Source organism: Schistocerca gregaria, chromosome 1, assembly GCF_023897955.1.
Source record: "Schistocerca gregaria isolate iqSchGreg1 chromosome 1, iqSchGreg1.2, whole genome shotgun sequence".
NCBI classification, from domain to species: domain Eukaryota; kingdom Metazoa; phylum Arthropoda; class Insecta; order Orthoptera; family Acrididae; genus Schistocerca; species Schistocerca gregaria.
The window spans coordinates 942,500,723-942,524,999 of record NC_064920.1 but is presented as its reverse complement, the minus strand read 5'-3'; the positions used below and the strand labels follow the sequence as shown (position 1 = coordinate 942,524,999).

The 24,277-nt window shown below is 39.4% G+C and overlaps 1 protein-coding gene across 1 annotated transcript in view; it reads right to left on the bottom strand.

The window, feature by feature from the left end:
- LOC126275866 (beta-1,4-glucuronyltransferase 1-like) overlaps positions 1–23,848 on the bottom strand; it is a 94,982-nt gene extending 71,134 nt beyond the window's left edge. Inside the window, exon 1 of the mRNA XM_049977234.1 lies at positions 23,423–23,848. The gene's annotated coding sequence lies outside the window, so the exon portion shown is untranslated. The remainder of the gene's footprint in view (positions 1–23,422) is intronic.
- Positions 23,849–24,277: the final 429 nt, after the last annotated feature.

The following is a 24,277-nucleotide window of genomic DNA, read 5'->3' as shown; positions in this document are numbered from 1 at the left end:
CAGCCATTTGACACAAGGTGAAATGGGGAAGTACAGATGAGAGAAATTCCATTGGAAGTACAGAACTGCTTAAACTCAGTTGAAGTAAACTGTAGACCATTATCTGTAACTATCATTTTGGGCTTTCAACAGCAAAGAGGCACTGGAGAATTTTGATAGTCTCAGCAGAAGTGGTGTTCATCATGCAGGAGCCATAAGGATATCCCAGCCCAGAGTCAATCAGAATGAGCCACTGGGAACCATGAAATAACCCTGCAAAATACAAATGGAGATGTTCCCACAGAGGAGCTACATCTGACCACGAAAAATACTGGTGCAGGGGTGCTACCTGATATGTTTGGTGTTGGCGGGCCAGCTGTTTGGTGAGGACAATGCCCCAATGCCCACTGTGAAGGAGGTTGAGGACGTAGCAGTACAATGTATGTGGTATGACCACCTGGGGAACGTTTGAATCACTATGCAAAAGGATGATGGCACTGCAGAAAAAGAGACACTGCTGATGATTCCAAAAATGATGGACCTCTGCATCACAGACACTACGGTGGCTGATCATCCAACCCACAGTGATTTGGCAGCAGACAGCTTGCAGCATCTGATCCTGAGCAGTGGCCCACCAGACTTCATTGGCATCCAACAGAAGTGTATCCATAGCTGTGTCCACATCTGATTCCACATGGAAACAAACCAAGGGGGAGGCGTACAACTCACGGTCTGTCGTGGCAGGCAGCCAGGACATATAATTGGCATTTGCATGCTGTTGAGAGGTGCAATAGACAATATCAAAGTTGTACGACACCAGGAAGAGCGCCCAATGCTGGAGGCGGTGCATTGTCTGGGTGGGCACTGCAACACCCGAGTGAAACAAAGAAACCAAAGATTTGTGGTCAGTCTGCAGAGTGAAATGATGATCATACACAAAATTGTAGAATTTCATCAGGGAGAAAACCAGTGCCAAAGCTTTGTTTGCAATTTGACTATACTTGGTCTGAGTGTCGGTCAATTTTTTGGATGTGAAAGCCACTGGCCTCTCAATGCCGTTGACCAATTCTGCGAGGACCCCAGGCCATAATCTGATGCATCAGCGGTGACAATTAGGGGCAGTGAAGGATCATAAGCGGCCAGGTAAGGAGGGTGGGAGAGAGCTGACTTCAGCCTGCTCACATGCTGTGTCCCGAACACTTGCATGATAACCCGGTCAGGGCTGCTGAAATCTTGAAGGCGTGGGGTATAAAATGCCAATAGTAGTTGATTTGATTGAAGATGGATTGCAATTGCTTCACATTGGTGGGAGGAGGCAGGTTTTGAATCACTTCAACATACACCTTAGAGGCATGTAGGCCGCAGGCATCAATCATGACCCGAGATAACTGACATCTTGTGTAAAAAAAAGTCACACTTTTCTTTCTGGCAACACAGGCTAGCCTTGAAAAAAACTTGAAACAGCCTATCCAGCTTGTTCGCAATGTCCACTGTGGACGATAATGATGATAACATCATACAGATAATTTGCTACACCGTGCACCTGGCTTGTGAGGCTTCTAAAAAGTGTTGGAAAATGGTGGGGCCACTCGCAAAGCCAAACAGGAGGCAGTTGGACCAGAAAAGGCCACACAGGGTATTGATGACTAGGATCTGCTGCGATTCCTCATCCAACGGCAGCTGCAAATAAGCATCACGCAAATCAATTTTGGCAAAAACAGTTGAGTCCGCAAGGCATTTGAGTGTGTCATCCACCAATGGGACAGGATATGCATCAATGACGGACTGAGAATAGACCATGATCTTAAAACTGCCACAGATGCGTAAACCACCATTCGGCTTCTTGACTATCATTACAGGCATTGCCCAGTGACTATGCTCAACAGAAGAGAGGGTGCCTTTATCTTGTAAGCAGCGAAGTTCCACCTGGAGCCTGTCTCTAGAGGAAAGGAGACTGAGGGGCAGCAGAGGGAAGAAGTTGAACATACGTGGTGGAACTCTTCAGCACTGGTGTGGAGGATGAGAACTACATTTTGTATTTGCTGAGGAACATGGTGAGGAGGGTATCCAAGGAGAAGATCGAAACTGTCTGTACCTTGTCCTGCACTGACAAATGCAGACAAGCAAAAATGTCCACACCCAGAATGTTAGTAGTACCGGGATAACCGACCACCAAAAACTGAGCAGTGAAGTTATGATCATTGTAAGACATATGTGTGGAAAAACACCATCGACTGATATTGAATGATTACTGAAACTATGCAAGGTGCGACTGTATGGGGGTAAAGCCAGTAAGCCCAAGTGTTGGTATGTGGCACCATCCACAATAGAAACGGATGATGCCATGTCAATTTGGAAGATCACTGGAACATGCGCGACCTCCAAGGTAAGGAGAAAACAGGTTCATGACTGGGGAATGATGGAGAATACTTGTCCATCAATTTAATGAGAGGCTTTCAGGTCCAGAGGTAATGATTTGTGATGAGCCTGTGCACCTGCAGGAAGTATGGCATCTACGTGATGTTTCTGTGAAGCCTGACACACCACGGTGATATGGCCTGCTTGGCTGCAAGCTGTGCACCTTGCTCGCCACTGGGGGCACTCCGACCATTGGTGAGTAACTTTCTGTCACAGGATGGACCAACGGATCGACGAGACTCTCGCTCTGTGCCAGGCCACTGGTGAGCCATGAAAACAGCCAGATCAAGAAATGTCAATTATAGCCGGTGAGACTGTTCAAACACACAAATGTTTGGCAGACAGGTGTTGAGCAATGGGTCTTGTAACTTCAAAATATCAGCCCGAAGACCCTTGTCCGGTGCGTGAAACACCACCACATCACAAATCAACAAAGAGGCATAAGACTACTTGCAGGCAACGTTGGTGAACCAAAATTTAAATCGTGAGAGAAACCCTGGAGCATCATAATCCATTCCCGATATGTCTAACCTGGGGACTTTTGACAAGAAAAGAAAGTCTAATCGCCAGAGATGACATGTATTTGTGTGTCAAAGTACTCAAAAAGGCAGCCCTTAATACGGGTAAATGAGAGATCATGAGGGGACTGCTCAGGATTTAATTGTTGAATTAAACAATACAACTGTGGACTGACTGTTGCTAAAAACAAAACCCGACTTCAATTTTTGTCATGGATCCCATGTGCCAGTAAATTTTGACCCAAATGTTCAACATAATTTGACCATGGTTTGACAGACATGGAAACATCAGTGGAGCCACGTGCAAAGTGTTCAATTTACCCACAATAGAATTAACTCTATGAGCTACTTCTTGTAACGCTGGGGATTGAGGATGAACTTCTGACCTTGTGACCGCTGCCTCAATCTGTTGTAGAGTTTCTACCAAGGACTGAAGAGGTTCCTCCAAGGAGGCCATTTCGTTTGAAAATGAAAATCCCATCCTCGTTGCCAATAACTGTGGTGTCCTGCAGTCGGCAGAAAAGAACTAACAGTCAATTTTGAATACAGTTTATTATAATAAAAAAATGCCTTCTTGGCATGCACTAATTTTCAAATAAAAGAACAACAAGAAACACAACAATTCTTGTGGTGGCAAAACCAGATAAGAGTACAAGACAATGAAAGAAAATCATGACCAAAATACTACTCTACCAATTACAAAGATACAACATGCTACTGAATGCTACGGTGAGTGTCTACTATTCTAGAGCCACCGTAAGTATTGGTTGGAGCTGTCTTAGTTGTAGGTACTCACTGCTGATCTGACTCTCCTGGCATACTTATAACACCAATTCAGCAGAGTGCTAAATGTAGTCACATGAGTTCCAATTAGTGGATCCCTGTCACATGTCTTTTTGTGAAGTAGTTCGGTGTTTACGTGCAAAACCTGTTTTTGTTTACGTCCATTGGTAATGTTTCGATCTGAGCTCTTGAAGGGAGGTCAGCAGCCCAACTTGCTTGTCTGTTGTGCAGGCCCTCTAACTGATAAGGGGCCACTACGACAAGACAAATTGCACCATTACCACATTACATATGTGGGTTTGTGGGCACTCAGATGAATAGATGGTTGAGGCTAGCGTGTCATATAAATCACAGATTACAACTATACACAGAAAATCACTGAACGGTTAGGGTGGAGATGAAGAAGCAGTTTTAGCGTACATAATGTTAAAATTCTTCCCATTTACAAAAAAGGAAAAGGCAAAAGTATTAGGGTTTAACACTAGAAGAACCATACCAGTCAATCTGACTGGTAGGCATAGTTTAACAATTAATAAATAGTGTAAATTTTAATTTAAGGGCCATATTTTTCATAACATTTAATGTATCTTGGTGGTTTATAATTTCTACAAAAGACAAATGTATATTACAAAACCTTAATGACTAATACCGGTAAACATTTTTACCTTAAAGGGTCACAGCTAGTCGTTCTGACAGATGAGATATTTTTATGTTTCATGACTGTAATGGTACAACAGTGGACTTTATCACTCACTTACCTTATTTTATTTCATTGTTGTGATCTCGTTCATTCTCGCTATTTACATTTTAACTTTATTTAATAGAAGATTGGACATCCTTTAGTTACTGTTCTCTGTCAATATGCTGTTTCGCTCTGCAAAGTTTAGATTTCTCCTCATTATTATGGTGCGCCTGTGTTTTCATCTGGATTACGTGAATAATTTACCAGAAGAAGATTTTGAAGGAGAAGATATTTTTGAATGTGGTGAGTTGGATGATACAGATGATGAAGCTTATAAAGATGACACAGAATATTAGCACCATGAAACAGAACAAGACAAATCATCAGTCGGAAGATGAATATTCAGATCCTGTACAACAACTTATGAATAAACCAGTGCTTACATGATTAATTCCAGTGATACCACAAATTCCTAGTCATAGTAGGAGGAGAGAGAGAGAGAGAGAAACAAAAAAAAAAAAAAAAAACCAAAAAATCACACCCATCTCACAAGAGCACGACTGCAGCCAAACTGCACCAGGGCATGTACCTGGAAGATCAGGGCAACAGAACATGTTGGTAGAAACTCTTGGGCCAACTTCTAACGCTAAGAAACTTACAGTCACAGGCAGTTACTTTGCATGGCAAATGTTGATAGACAATAATATTCTACAGAACATAAAAACCTTTACATAAATTAGAGGCTGGAACTTCTCCAGGATGACAAATGGGTACTTGACATTGCCCAATTAGAAGCTGCCTTAGCTATAATGTATGCACATGAAGTGTTTGGAGGAAAGAATTTCCCCCTGACACTTCTGTAGCACCAAGTGTGGGGGCCGGCAGTTTTTTCCACATGGTATGGAAAGAAATAAGTTTAGAGATGTCTTGCAGTTTTTAAGATCTCATGACAAGCACACTCGTTCCGAAAGACTCAAGCCCAATGGCTTCGCAGCAGCTACCCCAGTTTGGAATTCATTTGTAACTGAATGTATCCAGAATGATAAATCGGGTGCATTTATAGCTCTATTCATGCAAAGTTTGGTGAAGCTATATCCAACAAGGGAGTAATAAACCAGACAAATTTGGTTTGAAGTTCTGGTTTGCAGCAGATGCCAGATGAATAGATTTCCTTACTTGGATAAATAAAGCGAAAGGCCCACTAACATACATGTTGCAGAGCATGTTGTTACACATCTTATGCAACCTTACACTTTGAAAGTAAAATATGTAACATAACAATTTCTTCATAGCCAAACATCTTGTAGAGCAACTGAAGTGGGGGAACACAAGCATGGTGGGCACAATGAAGAAAACCCAAAGAGAAGTTCCTCAATCAGCAAAGTCTACTGTCAGGTCTTTGTACAATATTATTTTATACAAATCTCTGACAAAACAATTACATCCTATCAGGGGAAGACCAAGAGAAATGTTGTTATATTGAGCATAATGCACCAGTCTGTTGCAGTGGACAAACAAACACAGAAGAAACTTCCTGAAACTACAAGCCTCTACAAGTTCACTAAATTTGGAGCTGATATTTCAGACCAGATGTCTCATCTGTACACTGTCAAGTTTGGCTGTCACAGATGACCTATGCACATGTTTTTCAACATCCTAGATGAAGCTCATCCAAACTGTGCCCCTGCATCACTAGCATCCACAATCGCCCGAGGCCAGCACCCCAGGTGAATTCATGTGATGTTGCAGTGGTTAAGTAGTGCCACTCAGCTGACCGTGTGGTATTTCTGCTGCACCTCACCATGCTGCTGTATGCAAGCTTCTATGGGAGACTGACTGCCACACCAGCACTGACATGGCACAAAGAAGTTAGTCAACAGACATAAGGCCACAGTGCATTGAGATGAATGGTCAATAGCAGCAGACAATAAATGAAGGAGCAGCATGCCCACACTATTTAAACCTGAGTAGGAAATTAAGTTTTTTATACTGCTGTCGAAAATCAAGCTAAATGTTTAGTATGTCATCAGAAGCTCACATATTCAAAAAAGTACTCGACTGAGTGACACTTTAATACCTGTCACAAAGATCACTTCAAAAATTTGTCACAAGAGGAATACCAGTCAAAGCTTGAAGAAGTAAAAAAAATTCAAGCAGCGTTACATGGAAATAAGTGTTTCTTACTGTATGACTCTTTATTATTTACTAAGGTGATAAATAAAACTACATTTTTTTGAGTGACCTAACTGGTCATTTAAATACTTTGAACATTTCACTCTGTTGATTTAGTGCAGACAATTCAAGCATTTTAAAAAAACTTGTTTTGTGGGGAAAACAGTTGTGCAAGGAGAATTGTGGACACTTCCCTGCATTAGATAGCATTAAAAAGGATGTGGCGTTTTAAGATTATGTTCAAATTTTTTGTGAATTACAAGAAGAGTTTGAAAACAGATATTTGGAGATATGTGAGTTTCAACAGACCTTAGATATATTTGTTTGCCCGTTTTCCCTTCGAGCAGAGGATGTCTCACAAGTATTTTAACTAGAGCTGATTGGCCTGCAGTGTGATATCTGCCCGAAGGACCGCTTTGTTATGGGTAAAACTTTGGATGACTTTTACAGCTTTTTTCCACTAGAGAAGTATCTTCTTCTGCACCAGCACAGAGCCAAAGTTCTCTCAATGTTTGGTTCCATGTATATTTGTGAGCGCTTTTTCTCCCTTTTAAAGTTTGCTAAGACTAAGAACCGTTCACTACTTATTGATAAAAATTTGACTAATTCTTTGAGGTTAGCAGTCTACCGGAATATTTTACCAAACCTAGACAAAATCAATTCCTCAAAAAAGAAAAATGCATAAAATATTTTGTCTTCTTTAACAATGTTGACTGTAATGATTAACGGTCTTTAAAACCTTAATTCTACTTTTAATAGGTTTTCAAACTTGATCAATTAAAATTATTGTGTACAAAACAGAAAACTAAGGATCCAATGCCTAAACTTTGAAAAGGGATACAAAAAGCAGTAGCACAAAGTACAACAAAAAAATATTTTGTAGTGGCACCACAGTTTAAAGTTGGGAAGTTAGACTTGGTGCAGTATTTTGGAGCACACAAGTTACAGCCAGATGTGGCCGGGATTGCAGTAAGTTACCCTGACCAGCAGTTGCGAAGTGTAATGGAGGTCACAGGGGCCATCGAACGGCTGAAAAGCGTAAACGCAGCGGTTCGCATGTCGTAAGCTATAGGCAGAATGGCCCCACTGGCACAAGTGGGGTGTGGGGCGTACGTGACTTGGAGCAATACGTTAGCAAAACTGAGGGGCACAGCTGAGTATAAATAGTTGCCGTTTTCCAATGAGATTCATTCAAGTGTGGCAGCTCTCCTGGACGGCGGGGCGTGTCATACTACCGGCGACACACAGCAGCAGATGGGGCGACAGTGTCCCAATGCACGGCGAGTCATTGGTTTGACCCTCCGAGGCCAACGTGGGGTCTGCAGCCACCCAGGGTGGGCCATTCTTCAGCTCACTACCGTGGGCAGTCGTCATGGCTCCCGACACATGCCGGAGACTTCCGAGGCAAGGGGTCACAGATTCAGATACCGGGAGGTCGTTGCCGCCACATCCTCAGCTACACTAGCAAGGAAGAAGCAGCTGTGGGGCCGACCTATGGTTCCCGGCAGAGCAGCACAGAGTCGATGGGTTTGGTAGCCGCTGAGTCGGCTGCTAGCGCAGCCATCCTGAAGTAATTGGAACTCTGCAGCTGGTGTACTACCTCGGCTATGCCGGGCCTGTGACATGGACCGAGGTCAACGAAGCTCTGTAGTGGAAAAAAATAAATCATTTGAAAAGCTTGGACGAGTTTTAATACAGCACCTTCTGGCACCCAACCACTACATTTGGTGTCAATTTTCCACATTTGGCATCTGATACCACAACAATTTACTTGAAACCGCTAATAGGAAGAATGAGACTTTATATCCCTTATGTAAAATTATTTCTAAAATAAAATATTTATGATGCTAGTTCATTTAAGAAATTGATATATCTGCAAGAAGACACGTACTGTAAATATATGAGTGCTCATGTACAACACAAATAGAATCAATCTGTGGGTCAGAAAACTACTAAGTTTTTTTTCTATTTTCGTTTTGAATATTGTTTTCTAAAGCTTTTCTAAGTAATTCTGCACACGAACACTAATTTTTACCTAAACAGTAAATGGTTTGCTTGTTTTATCGCTCATCAACCACTTTTACAGAATTGCGCTTCCTGTGTTATTTGGTTTACATTCGACCCGATCACAGGACAGTTCAGGGCAGAGCAGTGTTGAGTGGTCTCACTTGCTCTGCAGCTAACTCTCTCACTCCTATGCTGACACTAGCGATACATGGTCGCGTATGGGGCACTGAACTACACAGTCTTGTGCTCGCGGGGCATGGCCACGCCTGCCGAGCACAATTCTTGGATAAGCCTGTCTTGGACCTTGCTGGAATCAACACCTGGATTCCTTACAGAGAGAAAATAGGAGAAAAAGTCAGCTAATTTCTTTTCAGACCAGCAGAAGAACTTATGTACAATCAAGGGAAGGACTTTTTTACACATTCACTGTGACCACTGAAATATGTAAGATACCAGTAAAGAAGACCTGGCAGCTAGAAGGATGCAAAAGTTTGAACAAAACCAAAAATCTGTATGTGCAGTGCAAGAAATTCATGTGTTTCATATACTGGAAGATTTCATTATATGTGTGCCAAGTTTTATGACAAAGTTGGTGGCTTTGGTTTAAAAGACATCATACAGAGAAAAAATGTTATTTTCTCATTATTGCTACAGCAATTTGTGTCCATTTTTTTTCCTTCTAATTATATGTGTATGACCTGTTTGGGGCTTTGACTGAGTAAAATTCCTAGAGACAAAAAATGTTATTGGAGAAATTATATGTTCATTTGCATTTGTAAGTTTAGTTTAAATTTATTTTGTATTTACAATGTATTCTTCACTTCAATCTGTTTTATTTAGTCAAACATACTTTCTATAGAATTTTTTAAGCATAATGCATTTTTATAATAAGCTTGATGCAGTACTGACCTATTACACTGAAATATCTCAAGAAGTAATACTGGAAACAAAGAAGAAAAACTTCACCAGTCAAAGTGACTAGTAGTGTCCTTCTAGGTAGTTTGCTAGTACTGGTTCTCCTAGTCTTAATGCCCCATTCACAATTAGGGACAGAGCACAAGCTTGGGTTGTTTTGTTAAGGATGGGGAATGATATCAGCTGTGCCCTTCAAAAGGAACCAACCTGGCATTTACCCAGTGCAACTTACGGAAATCACAGAAAACCTAAATAATACGCATGGTGGGATGCAGATTTTAACTGCTGGCCCCCCCCCCCCCCCCTTTTCCCAAAATGCAATTCCAGTCTGCTAACCACTGCAACTCTTCACTCAGCCCCGTTTTACAATTGGACTGGGTGAAGAATCACTGCTTGTATCTCGAGCTTTTATTACTTCTGTATATTCACTGTGTATGTGGGACTTAAATAAGACCTTTAAGTTCTTTTACTATTGTGTCCTTTACTTTAAACTGTAAACTATTACTATTTTTCAAGCATTAACCAATATTTTGGACAATTAAACTAATATTTTTCTAGTGTGCAAACTCGAAGAGAGAGGTGGTTTGAGAAACATTGAGATACACAGTAGGTGCATACAATCAAACCAAGAAGTGACAGTAGACATGTGACTGAACCAGTGTTATGATACGGCTGCTTTAATCCCTGATGAGATCAAACAATTGCAACATTCGAGAACACTGCTGTAAACTGAAATAGCTTGTGATCCTACCATTTAAATTATCTATGTTTTGGAAACTTTGCAAAATTAAAGAACAAGTTCAATAATTATCACATTAAAAAAACCAAAGAAGATTCTATCTTTTCGGTTAATTGATTGTAGGAAACACCAAAGGATTTAGGTTTTATGACTAATTATTTATTCAACCAATTGAAATAGACAAATAATTAAAATGCTGGTCCTACAAATATACACAAAAGTATGAAATAAAATAAAAGGCAGGAGTAGGTTTAATAATGAATAAAAAAAAAAAAATAGGAGTGCGGGTAAGCTACTGAAAAAAGCATAGTGAATGCATTATTGTGGCCAAGATACACACAAAGCCCACACCTACTACAGTAGTACAAGTTTATATGCCAACTAGCTCTGCAGATTATGAAGAAATTGATGAAATGTATGATGAGATAAAAGAAATTATGCAGGTAGTGAAGAGAGACGAAAATTTAATAGTCATGGGTGACTGGAATTTGAGAGTAGGAAAAAAGGAAAGAAGGAAACGTAGTAGGTGAATATGGATTGGGGGTAAGAAATGAAAGAGGAAGCCACCTGGTAGTGTTTTGCACAGAGCATAACTTAATCATAGCTAACACTTGGTTCAAGAATCATGAAAGAAGGTTGTATACATGGAAGAATCCTGGAGATACTAGAAGGCATCAGATAGATTATATAATGGTAAGACAGAGATTTAGGAACCAGGTTTTAAATTGTAAGACATTTCCAGGGCCAGATGCGGACTGAGACCACAATCTATTGGTTATGAACTGTAGATTAAAACTGAACAAACTGCAAAAAGGTGGGAATTTAAGGAGATGGGACCTGGATAAACTGAAAGAACCAAAGGTTGTACAGAGTTTCAGGGAGAGCATATAGGGAACAGTTGACAGGAATGGTGGAAAGAAGTACAGTAGAAGAAGAATGGGTAGCTCTGAGGGATGAAGTAGTGAAGGTAGCAGAGGATCAAGTAAGTAGAAAGACGAGGGCTAGTAGAAATCCTTGGGTAACAGAAGAAATATTGAACTTAATTGACAAAAGGAGAAAATACAAAAATGTAGTAAATGAAGCAGGCAAAAAGAAATACAGATGTCTCAAAAATGAGATTGACAGGAAGAGCAAAATGGCTAAGCAGGGATGGCTAGAGGACAAATGTAAGGATGTAGAGGCTTCCAGAATGAGATTTTCACTCTGCAGCGGAGTGTGCGCTGATATGAAACTTCCTGACAGATTAAAACTGTGTGCCCGACCGAGACTCGAACTCGGGACTTTTGCCTTTCGCGGGCAAGTGCTCTACCAACTGAGCTACCGAAGCACGACTCACGTCCGGTACTCACAGCTTTACTTCTGCCAGTATCCGTCTCCTACCTTCCAAACTTTACAGAAGCTCTTCTGCGAACCATGCTAGTTCTGCATGGTTCGCAGAAGAGCTTCTGTAAAGTTTGGAAGGTAGGAGACGGATACTGGCAGAAGTAAAGCTGTGAGTACCGGACGTGAGTCGTGCTTCGGTAGCTCAGTTGGTAGAGCACTTGCCCGCGAAAGGCAAAGGTCCCGAGTTCGAGTCTCGGTCGGGCACACAGTTTTAATCTGTCAGGAAGTTTCATATCAGCGCACACTCCGCTGCAGAGTGAAAATCTCATTCTGGAAACATCCCACAGGTTGTGGCTAAGCCATGTCTCCGCAATATCCTTTCTTTCAGGAGTGCTAGTTCTGCATGGTTCGCAGAAGAGCTTCTGTAAAGTTTGGAAGGTAGGAGACGGATACTGGCAGAAGTAAAGCTGTGAGTACCGGACGTGAGTCGTGCTTCGGTAGCTCAGTTGGTAGAGCACTTGCCCGCGAAAGGCAAAGGCCCCGAGTTCGAGTCTCGGTCGGGCACACAGTTTTAATCTGTCAGGAAGTTTCATGTAGAGGCTTATCGCATAGATACTGCCTACAGGAAAATTAAGGAGACCTTTGGAGAAAAGAGAACAACTTGTATGAATATCAAGAGCTCAGATGGAAACCCAGTTCTAAGCAAAGAAGGGAAAGCAGAAAGGTGGAATGAGTATATAGAGGGTCTATACAAGGGCAATGTACTTGAGGACAATATTATGGAAATGGAAGATGATGTAGATGAAGATGAAATGGGAGATACGATACTGCCTGAAGAGTTTGACAGAGCACTGAAAGACCTGAGTCGAAACAAGGCCCCAGGAGTAGACAACATTCCAATAGAACTACTGATGGCCTTGGGAGAGCCAGTCCTCAAAAAACTCTACTATCTGGTGAGCAAGATGTATGAGACAGCCGAAATACCCTCAGACTTCAAGACGGATATAATAATTCCAATCCCAAAGAAAGGAGGTGTTGACAGATGTGAAAATTACCGAACTATCAGTTTAATAAGTCACAGCTGCAAAATACTAACGCGAATTCTTTACAGATGAATGAAAAAACTGGTAGAAGCTGACCTCGGGGAAGATCAGTTTGGATTCCGTAGAAATATTGGAACACGTGAGGCAATACTGACCTTACAACTCACCTTAGAAGAAAGATTAAGGAAAGGCAAACCTACATTTCTAGCATTTGTAGACTTGGAGAAAGCTTTCGACAATGTCGACTGGAATACTCTGTTTCAAATTCTAAACGTGGCAGGGGTAAAATACAGGGAGCGAAAGGCTATTTACAAATTTACAATTTGTACAGAAACCAGATGGCAGTTATAAGAGTCGAGGGGTATGAAAGGGAAGCAGTGGTTGGGAAGGGAGTGAGACAGGGTTGTAGCCTGTCCCTGATGTTTTTCAATCTGTATATTGAGCAAGCAGTAAAGGAAACAAAAGAAAAATTTGGAGTAGGTATTAAAATCCTCGGAGAAGAAATAAAAACTTTGAGATTCACCGATGACATTGTAATTCTATCAGAGACAGCAAAGGACTTGGAAGAGCAGTTGAACGGCATAGACAGTGTCTTGAAAGGAGGACATAAGATGAACATCAACAAAAGCAAAAGGAGGATAATGGAATGTAGTAAAATTAAGTCGGGTGATGCTGAGGGAATTAGATTAGGAAATGAGACACTTAAAGTAGTAAAGGAGTTTTGCTATTTTGGGAGCAAAATAACTGTTGATGGTCAAAGTAGAGTGGATATAAAATGTAGACTACCAATGGCAAGGAAAGCGTTTCTGAAGAAGAACAATTTGTTAACATTGAGTATAGATTTAAGTGTCAGGAAGTCGTTTCTGAAAGATTTGTATGGAGTGTAGCTCTGTATGGAGGTGAAACGTGGACGATAAATAGTTTAGACAAGAAGAGAATAGAAGCTTTCGAAATGTGGTGCTACAGAAGAATGCTGAAGATTAGATGGGTAGCTCACGTAACTAATGGTGAAGCATTGAATAGAATTGGAGAGAAGAGGAGTATGTGGCACAACTTGACAAAAAGAAGGGATCGGTTGGTAGGACATGTCCTGAGGCATCAAGGGATCACAAATTTAGCATTGGAGGACAGCGTGGAGGTAAAAAATTGTAGAGGGAGACCAAGAGATGAATACACTAAGTAGATTCAGAAGAATGTGGGTTGCAGTAAGTACTGGGAGATGAAGAAGCTTGCACAGGATAGGGTAGCATGGAGAGCTGCATCAAACCAGTCTAAGGACTGAAGACCACAACAACAACAACAATAAACAATTACAGTAAAGATTGCATATGTGCATACCCAAGTGGTAAAAGATTTCTTATAAAAATTAATGAAACATATGTGGTTCACAAAATACCACTCACTAAACAGCTTATAAAATAACTGAGGGTTTATGGTTGGTTGGTGGATTTGTTTGGGGGATTAAAGGGACCTGCCTGCTAAGGTCATTTGTCCCTTGTTCCAAAATTTCAAACACCCACTCAGAATTAAAAAAAACAATGGCAAAGATGACAGACGACACAGGACAAGAAAGACTTAGACAGATACCAGGTAAAAGGAATTAAAATCACACAGAGTGTGACAGTGGTTGGCCGACCATAGAGACGAAAAAGGAAAAGCCAACCACTGAGAAACACACTAAAAAATCAGACTAAAATCATAGGCCATAGGCCAAAATCAACACAAAAGACAGACACTTACAATAAATGATAAAAGCCCCCTACCCGAATAAAATGCAAAACTAAGCCCGTCATAGCAGTGTCATCAATTAAAAGGGCAGGGAGCGTATCAGGCAGCACAAACGTCTATCTGAGCACACTTAAAAGTGGACAGACCAACAAAATGTGGACTACCGCCAAAGCCGACCCACATTGACATAAAGGCGGGTCCTCATGCCGCAGTAAATGGCTGTGTGTCAAGCGGGTGTGGCCAATGCGGAGCCAGCAAAGGACTACTGAATCCCTGCGAGTGGCTTGCAGGGATAACCACCACACATCCATTGTCTCCTTGATAGGACGGAGTTTGTTTGGTGTAGTCAGGTTGCACCATTCAGCGTCCCAAAGTTCAAAAACTTTGCAGTGTAAGAGCGCTCGCTAATCAGGTGCCGGGAGGCCAATGTCCAGAGATGGTTTACTGGTGGGCTGTTTCACCAGCTGCTCAACATTTTCATTGCCGGGTATTCCTACATGGCCTGGGGTCCACACAAAGACCACAGAGCAGCCGCAACGAGCAAGAGTATGCAGGGACTCCTGGATAGCCATCACTAGACAAGAACGGGGGAAACACTGGTCGATAGCTCGTAAACCGCTCAGGGAGTCGCTACAGATAACGAAGGACTCACCTGAGCAGGAGCGGATGTACTCTAGGGCACGAAGGATGCTGTCCAGTTCGGCAGTGAAAACACTGCAGTCAGCCAGCAATCAGCCGGCAATGAATGTTGTTCGTAGTGGTCCCCTAGAGTGAGAGCATAACCGGCACGACCAGCAACCATCGAACTGTCAGTGTAAACAATGCCAGAGCCCTGATACATGGCAAGGATGAGGGTTTATGAATAATTAAAATTCAATGTAGTGCTTGACATACACAAAGGCACATAACTTTACTTATATTCTAACAGTCTAACCAGTAATTATCCTGAACTGAAAGCAAAATAAGTGAATATCAAAAGACACACATCACCAAACATTCGTGAAATGTTAAAGTTCCAACTGGCTCACAGAGTCTAAGTTCCGGAATTCTCTAAAGTATTCATGTGACCACTAGCTGCCCAAAATCTATTACCTTACAAGTCGAACAGCTTTCCAACACACAAGAAAGTGCTCATACTTAAATGAGCACATGGAACAGAATGACCAGGAGCTGCCATTCATGCACCCTAATAAGTATTTGTTAAGCCGAACACATTTTACAGCCAACACAAAATGATCACCATTTATAATATATACAATTTATAAATACAAAATATACATTCAATCAAGCATCCTCTCTCTCTCTCTCTCTCTCTCTCTCTCTCTCTCTCTCTCTCTGTTGGTCATCCTCACACCACAACAAGGTCCTAAGTCTAATAGTTTATCCACACTTAATTTAAATATTAAATCTGCACATACACATTCAACATTAATAACAAAGAAAATGCCATTAATACGTGGCTAACAGTAAAGACAGCCCACTCAATAGAAGCTCTTTTTGCACTCTGTTTACTAGTTGTATCAGATATTACATTCAAAGTACCACTTTCAAGTGTGCTGCATCTTTACTACAGGCAGAATTTTAACATTTCGTTAAGTAAACAAAAATTACTTAATAAACTGTACGTATGATACATGCTGCTTTCACTTTCTGTGTAAGTGAGGAGAATACGATATTCTCAAACATTTGCATAATTAGAAATCAATAAAATATAGTATAATTCAGTAAATAGAATAGATACAGAAGTGTGACCTACTGTGGCGATAGCTTGCATCCTCAGCTATCATCCAATGCCTTGCTTATCAAGACCCCTCAGAGTGTTCGAAAGCAATATTGATTTAGTTCAGGGTTGTGTAACACTGAACATTTACTGCATCAATGTGACTCCTGTAGTTTTTTATAATATAACAGATATTACAGTGTCAATAGATGAACCTCAGTGCCATAATTGAGCAGATAAGTTTAGATTTGCACTACAATGAATCTGTGAATTACTACCTAGTTTCAAAGTATGTATTAGTCACCATGTTGCACCTTTTGTAGAAGCCACTATGTTTGGACCCTCAGCCATCATCACACATGCTGCCTCCAGTCTAACCATCTCACCTCAACCCCACTCTTTTCCTGCCATTGGGCACCTGACAAAGGCTGCACAGCTGGTAGCAACTGTGACCAATTCAGCTGCCTGCACTGGCTCAGCACCTGCCTTACCTTGGCCACTCAGCCAGGATGGTACTTCTGATCTCAGTAGTTCTACTCAAGCTGTTAGCTCACCAGCATATGTATTGTCTAACAAACATACAGAAACAGAGACCTGGACTATAAGTGCCAGTTAATGGGGGAGAATTGGAGCAGCAGAGAGAAGATCACTAGATGGTTACAAACTCATAGATTGGGAGCATAACAGTGAAATTAGAAATGGAATGGGCATCAAAAGCACACAATGGTGGTGGTGGTTGTTTGAACTTTGTCCTTCCCAAATGTGAGTCCAGAAGAGATGTGTACAGATAAATTTAGTGGGTGATGTCATCCAGAGTTCCTGTCAAGCAAGAGACAGAGAATGTCAATGATTAAATATCCTCCTTTCATGCTGCACTGCCTCCTCTTTGACCCAGCATTTTGGGTCATTTTCCCACTTTATTCTAAACTCTGTGTTAGACTTTTCTGAATGTTATCAAAATTGTACAGAAAAAACATTTCAGTCTTAATACTAGGCGACTTTACTGTAAATTTCCTGAATGAAACTTATGACAGAATGGAGCTGGAGCAACTAATGAGCTGTTACAATCTAATGCAAGTAGTTGAATTTCCCATTAGGGTAACTGACCACTCCAGTACTCTAATTGATAATGTGTTTGTTGATAAGTCTAGGCACAGTAGCTTGACAGTCAGTCAAGTCCTCAGTGGGCTGTCAGGCCATGATGCTATACTTCTGACAATCCCCCATTTAAATCTTAACAGAAAACCAAAAGCTATCAGGAAAAATGTGCGACCAATAAATAAAGAAACAATGGAGACATACAGGCAGAGCTACAGTTAGTTGACTGGTCTGAAGTAGTCAACTCAGCAGATGTCAACAAAAAATTTAATGTATTTATTAATTTAACATCAAATCTTTTTCAGGAGGCGTTTCCAAATAAAAGAGTCAGAGAAAATCAATGTAACCCTGCATTTAAGCCATGGATTACCCAGGGCATCAAAAATTTCATGTAAAACAAAAAGAGAATTGTATGTCTCAGCCAGACAGTCTAACAATACCCTAGTGATGGGGCAATACAAAGTGTACTCTAAGATATTAAGTAAGGTGATCCAGAAATCTAAAAGTATGTATCTAAAAAAGTAAATTGACAAATCAAATAACAAAATGAAAACCATATGGAAATATGTTAAAAGCGAGACGGGGAAAAGCCTATCTGCTGGTCGTATGTAAACTACACAAGCGGCAAGACGCAGTCAATACCTTCGCTGCGCAGTGCCGATGGTACTGTTACCGACGACTGTGCCGCTAAAGCGGAGTTATTGAACGCTGTTTTCCGAAATTCCTTCACCAGGAAAGACGAATGGAATATTCCAGAATTTGAAACACGAACATCTGCTAGAATGAGTTTCTTAGAAGTAGATACCTTAGGGGTTGCGAAGCAACTCAAATCGTTTGATACGGGCAAGTCTTCAGGTCCAGATTGTATACCGATTAGGTTTCTTTCAGATTACGCTGATACAATAGCTCCCTACTTAGCACTCATATACAACCGCTCGCTCACCGATAGATCTTTACCTACAGATTGGAAAATTGCGCAGGTCGCACCAGTGTTTAAGAAGGGTAGTAGTAGTAATGCATCTAGCTAAAGACCTATATCATTGACGTCGGTTTGCAGTAGGGTTTTGGAGAATATACTGTATTCAAACATTATGAATCACCTCGAAGGGAACGATGTATTGATACGTAATCAGCATGGCTTCAGAAAACATCGCTCTTGTGCAACGCAGCCAGCTCTTTATTCGCACGAAGTAATGGCTGCTATCGGCAGGGGATCTCAAGTTGATTCCGTATTTCTAGATTCACCGTTCCTCACAAGCGAGCCTTTCGGTGGATGCTCTCGAAATGGTGGCTAATATCTTCAACAATCATTTCCTAACAGTCACCAACCAAATGGGATGCCCGGGTTCTGTAAAGAAAGCTACAGAATACTTGCATAACACCTTAACTAACAAAATAGATGAGCTGCATCGTCGAAAAACTACAGTGTTAGAATTAGAAAAAATAATTATTTCTTTAAAATGTAAAAATTCTGCTGGAGTTGACAACATTTCAAGCAAGTTACTGAAATACTGTTGTAAAGAAATAAGTACAGTCCTCTGCCATATTAGTAATACGTCATTGGAAGTAGGTGTTTTTCCTGACAGGCTAAAATATGGGCTTGTACGACCAATTTATAAAAAGGGAGAAAAGACTGAGGCTACAAACAATCGACCAATTTCGTTACTCTCAGTTTTCTACAAGGTACTAGAGAAATTGATGCATAGCAGAATGGTTGAGCATCTTAGTAAATATAACATCCTCAGCAGTAGCCAGTTTGGCTTTCGGAAAGGGGTATCAATTGTGGATGCAATGCATGCCTTTGTTGACAATGTTATGGAAGCCATAAATAATAATACAATGATGGTTGGAATATTTTGTGACCTGTCAAAAGCTTTTGACAGTGTAAGTCGTCATATTCTCTTGAGCAAAGCCAAGACCCCAGGAATGGGTGGAACTATAGGCACGTGGCTTGAATCCTATCTGTGTGATAGAAAACAGAAAGTAATCGTGGAAGAACTGCATGGTGGCCAGGTATCTACAGAATGGGGCTCCATTACTGCAGGAGTACTTCAAGGATCAGTAATGGGCCCACTGCTCTTTCTAATATTTATAAATGACTTAGCACTATGTACAGAATATGGGAAAATACTCATGTTTGCTGACGACACCACTTTATTAGTTAATAATCTCTCAGGGAAGGTGTCAAATGAGGCTGCAAATAAAGCTTTTGCAGATTTGACAAACTGGTTTGAAACCAATGGCCTTACAGTCAACCTAAAAAAGACAAATTACATTCATTTCTCTTCTAACACAAATGTTACTAATGAAATGAACCTAAAAATGGGTGAGCGCGAGATTTTGAAGGTTGAGTCCTCCAAATTCTTGGGTCTACATATAGATAGCAAAATGAAGTGGCACCACCATATTCAAGATCTGTGCAAAAGGCTAAGCTCAGCAACATTTGCCTTAAGAACAATTTCAGACACTAGGGAAATGAGCACAATAAAAACCGCATATTTTGGCTATTTTCACCAACTTATGGCCTATGGTATAATATTTTTGGGAAATCAACCAATATCAAAAAAGTGTGCCATGCACAGAAGTGAGCAATAAGAATTATGTGTGGAGTACATCCCAGGCACTCGTGCAGGGATCTGTTTAGAGCTCTACAAATCATTACAACACCTGCCCAATATATTTTTTCCCTGATGTGCTTTGTTTCAAAAAATAGCAAATTATTCAAAATCAATAGCTCATACCACAGTTATAACACCCAAAGGAAACTGGACATCCATTTTGAGCTAAAAACGAAAAGCATGGTCCAGAAGGGGGTTTTATACAGTGGCACCAAGATTTTTCATGTCCTCCCACCGCACATTAAAGAACTGGTTGGAAACATGCCAAAGTTTAAAGAAAATCTGAAGCAGTTCCTTTTATCTGAATCTTGTTACAGTATTGATGAATTCCTTAGCAAAAATGCATAGAATCTCTTGTTTGTGCTTAAACCTTACTGTGTGACCTCTGCAATTGGTTAATCACACTCTGTAAGTACAGTGTAACTTACTACAGTACCCAAATTTATGCATGACTGTATATTCTTTCAATGTTCTGTATCCTACCTAATATGTAAGGGTACATGCTAACTTCACAGTTTCTTTAATCTAATGATAAGATCAATGTATCTGTGCACAAAACAATAATCTGTAAAAACCTTGGCTCGTTCTATATCCAGGGATATGTTCCCATACGGATCTATGGAACACGAAATAAACAAATAAATAAATAAAAGAAGATACTAGAGAAAACAGCAGATCAGAAGATATAGTTATTTCTGGTCACCCACCTCTATCTATTGAGCTTCTGAAGGCAAGCAAACTTATGTATCATCAACTGTATATAAAAACTTTTCAGTGAATGAAATTTCATTTTTTTATGAAATACCCTAAGTGTTGCAAGCTGACTTGCAGACCACTACCACTTAAGGTCCAGAAAATATTAAACTTCTTAAATTTTTTCTTACATTGTCCAACAAATCTTTTCCTCCTAGAACTTGGCAAACGTAAGTCAATGCTAAAATGATATGGATTACATCAAGAACAAATATCTAGCACTAGAAAGAGCAGCGCCACAACCTAAAATACTCTTTATTAAATGTGAGATGCTAGAAAGCTGTATTCATGAAAGTTTCAATGGTAGCAAAAAAATGGCAAATAATACATTTATCCACTAACACAGAAATAAGACAAAAACAATGTGATCCGTTGCGCATTTAGAATTAGGGACCAAAGTCAATAAACAAGTTAGAGAATTAACCTTGAAAATGATATCATAATTAATCCTGTTCAAATTCAATTAGTTTCAATGGATTATTCTTGAATGTAATGAGACAAAATGTAGATGAGACAGCCTGTCAGAACAAGGTAAAATTTCATAAGCTTGGTCAACAACCAGAAAACAGTTTTTCTTCTTTTTAAAAATCATACAAACAGATGTTGAGAACATAGTATTGTCTTTAAAATAATTGATCTATAACATAGGGTGTGTATGACATTATTTTAGAATCACAGAACATTGTTATAAACCACTCCTTTGAGTAGGGGTATTCCTTTAATGTGTAATTATATACTGAGAAAACAAAAAAAAAATCAAAAAGGGAGGTCTTCTTCTCTAAAGCATTTGAAAATGCTACAGTAAAACCATTTCTAACATTTCTTACAAAAATGAAGTAATTTTAAAAAAACTGTTTGGCTTCCAACAAGGAATAAGCATTGTAAATGCCATTAGAGGATTTACAAGAAAGATGAGCTCTGCATTGGACAAGGGTAAAAAGTCACAGAAATATTCTGTGATCTGACAAAAGCATTTGATTCAGTGAATGCCTCCTTGCTTCTCTACAAATTAAAATGTATGTGGTCAAGGATAGTGCTTTATGGTCAATCAGCTCACATTTCAAAGAATAATTTAAAATAAAAATAAAAAAATAATTTATGCAGAGGTCCTGCTTTGCTATTAGGTCTTTAGTTGTCATTATTCTGTATAAATTATATAAATGACCTACGACTCACTATTTATGTCCATTCAGTCTTATCTGCAAATGATATAAAAGTTCTGATGGAAAATAAGGTGCCCAAAAATTTTCAGAGAGAGTCTAAAAGATTTCGTAGAAGTCTGGTTCCTGGTTGTATAAAAACAGATTAAAATGAATGTCACTAAAACCCAGGTGATGCAATTTGTGACTAAATCATCGGAATGGAGAGACATAAAAATAATGTACAATAATAGGGAAATCATAATAGAAGACAGTGACAAGTGCTTAGGCCAAAATATTACCAAAAGCTACAACTGGGATGTACACAAAATCTACTTACAGAATAATTCTCTTTCTTTTTCTAATGAGGGCTGTGCTAGTGTCTTTTAATTGTGCCCATCTGCAACTTCACATGTCACCTTTACAGTAACTAGCAATCTATCTTTTCTTACATTGTTGGTATTCTGACCTAGAGTTTCCATTGTTTGATTTGTAAAACCAGATGTACACTTCCGTATTATAAATATCGTAAATACTTACATGACTCCTGCACAACAGATTAAATTATTTAAACATTTTATGTAATGAGAGGAATAAATCAAACATACCTTCACTTTCTGAGACCTTTACCTCCCTCCTTTCTGATAACAACTCCAAGTTCAACATTTCATACTTACATTATTTTTATTTGGTCAGTATCTACCGAGACTTGGAAGTGAACCATTTGTTACTGTAGTTACAAATTATGAATTAATTTTTTAATATACATGTTATGTCACTGCAAGTTAGTTCTGATGAAGCGGAAGCTATATTCCGACCTTGCTTTACCAGATACTAAAGGTACAGTAGACACTGTCATGGGCATGAATTTAAGAACAATACATGTGAGGTACTAAAAAGAACAGTTCTGAGCCCATCTTTTTCTTCATCTACGTGTTTGATTTATGAATGACTTTAAAGGATGGTGATACACTGTTATGTTTACTGGTGACAAAATTACAATGTGCAATGATATATATAAGCAAACTCAGTACACCCAATTCAGATGACAGGAATACTGGTTCACAGTAAACAGTTTTTAATCTAACAAAGACTCATATATGCAATGACAAACAAGTAGAGATTATCTGCTAGCACCAGACGTAAACCTCAATAGTCATACATTACATGAAGCACACTGTGTAAAACTCCTTATGGTCCAGCTGGATAAATAGTTGAAATGGAATCAACAGTAGATAAACTAATTAAGAAGCATGCTGGGCATGTCTTACCCTCAGACAAATCTTTCATCATTCTGACCAAAGACAGGCATGTCAGTTTATTTAGTTTAGTGTACCTAAAGTAAACAGAGAAACTAAACAGTCTACTGCTGTGTTCCTCTTCTGCTCTCCTTGCTTTATGAAGTTCAAGAAAAGGTGAATTACAGCAATAAATTTAGTAATATTAGATTCTTACAAACCACTTGCTTTGGTTACAAGCATAATTTATTTCTGGATGTCAGGCTGTAATTGCTAATTATGCTTATGACACGACCTAACATGAAATTATTGACCACACTGTCACACCAATTCATAATTATATGCTTGTGGAATGAAGTATCATGAGACTGCAGCATTTAAAATGTCACATTTATTAATAAGTCTCATTCACCACAAGTTTTAAGTAGGAAACCATCATTTAACCTTGCCTGCAAAATATTTGAGACTATGCAAAAACATCATAAAAAGTGGCTGGTTGCCGTATTTTTTCAGTGAAATATCATAAAAAGCATAAATGGGTTTTATTACCTTTGAGTATTAGTTCATTCAAGTTGCTAACAAGACAGTCATGCCACTCACACAGCCACAGAAAGCTGCTGAAGTATGTATAAAATGCCAATTCACTACCTTCTTCACATATATCACAAACGGTTTAAACATTTAAAAAGCAATTCTTTTCACACCAGTCTTCATCTAAAGTCTGCATTACACAACAAAATTCACAATGAAGTGTTTCAGGTCACATTCAGACATTTTTCATGTAGCTTCATTATCTTTTTTCTTTGCTTAGCTAAAGAGATAAGGTAATCCTTTAACAATTTATCTACATAGTAGACTTCAGAGTACACACTAAGAAATATATTACTTGTGCAGTGCTTTCAGAGAAAGGTGTGTGGTGATGTTGACAATCTTAATATGAGAACTTTTGAAAAATAATATTGGTATCTTTACTGTGTACAGTGTTTCATGTTTGCTGTTGTACTCAGTTATACAAAATCATATATATTTTTTAAATTTGTTCATCACATTATATACATGATTTGGGTTTTGTGCAGGTGTACAATTCAAAGATTTTAATTTAAAAGTGATGTTAGATGTAGGACAACATACTATTATAGAATTTGTCTATCTTATGAACACATCTGTTGATTAATAGATTCTGTAGACATCTCTCAAAGAAATGTACAGTAACTCTATTATTGTCAAGGATACCTTATAGTATAGTTTTATGCCACTATATTTAAAGCTATCTTGGCACATACTTAGCCTAATATATTCTAAATTTGTATTATTTCTGTTCCCTATTTCATAATTGTGGAGAGAATTTCTTGATGCTAAAGTCTATGGCTGATTTTTCATCAATAGGAGATATGCCTTAATATA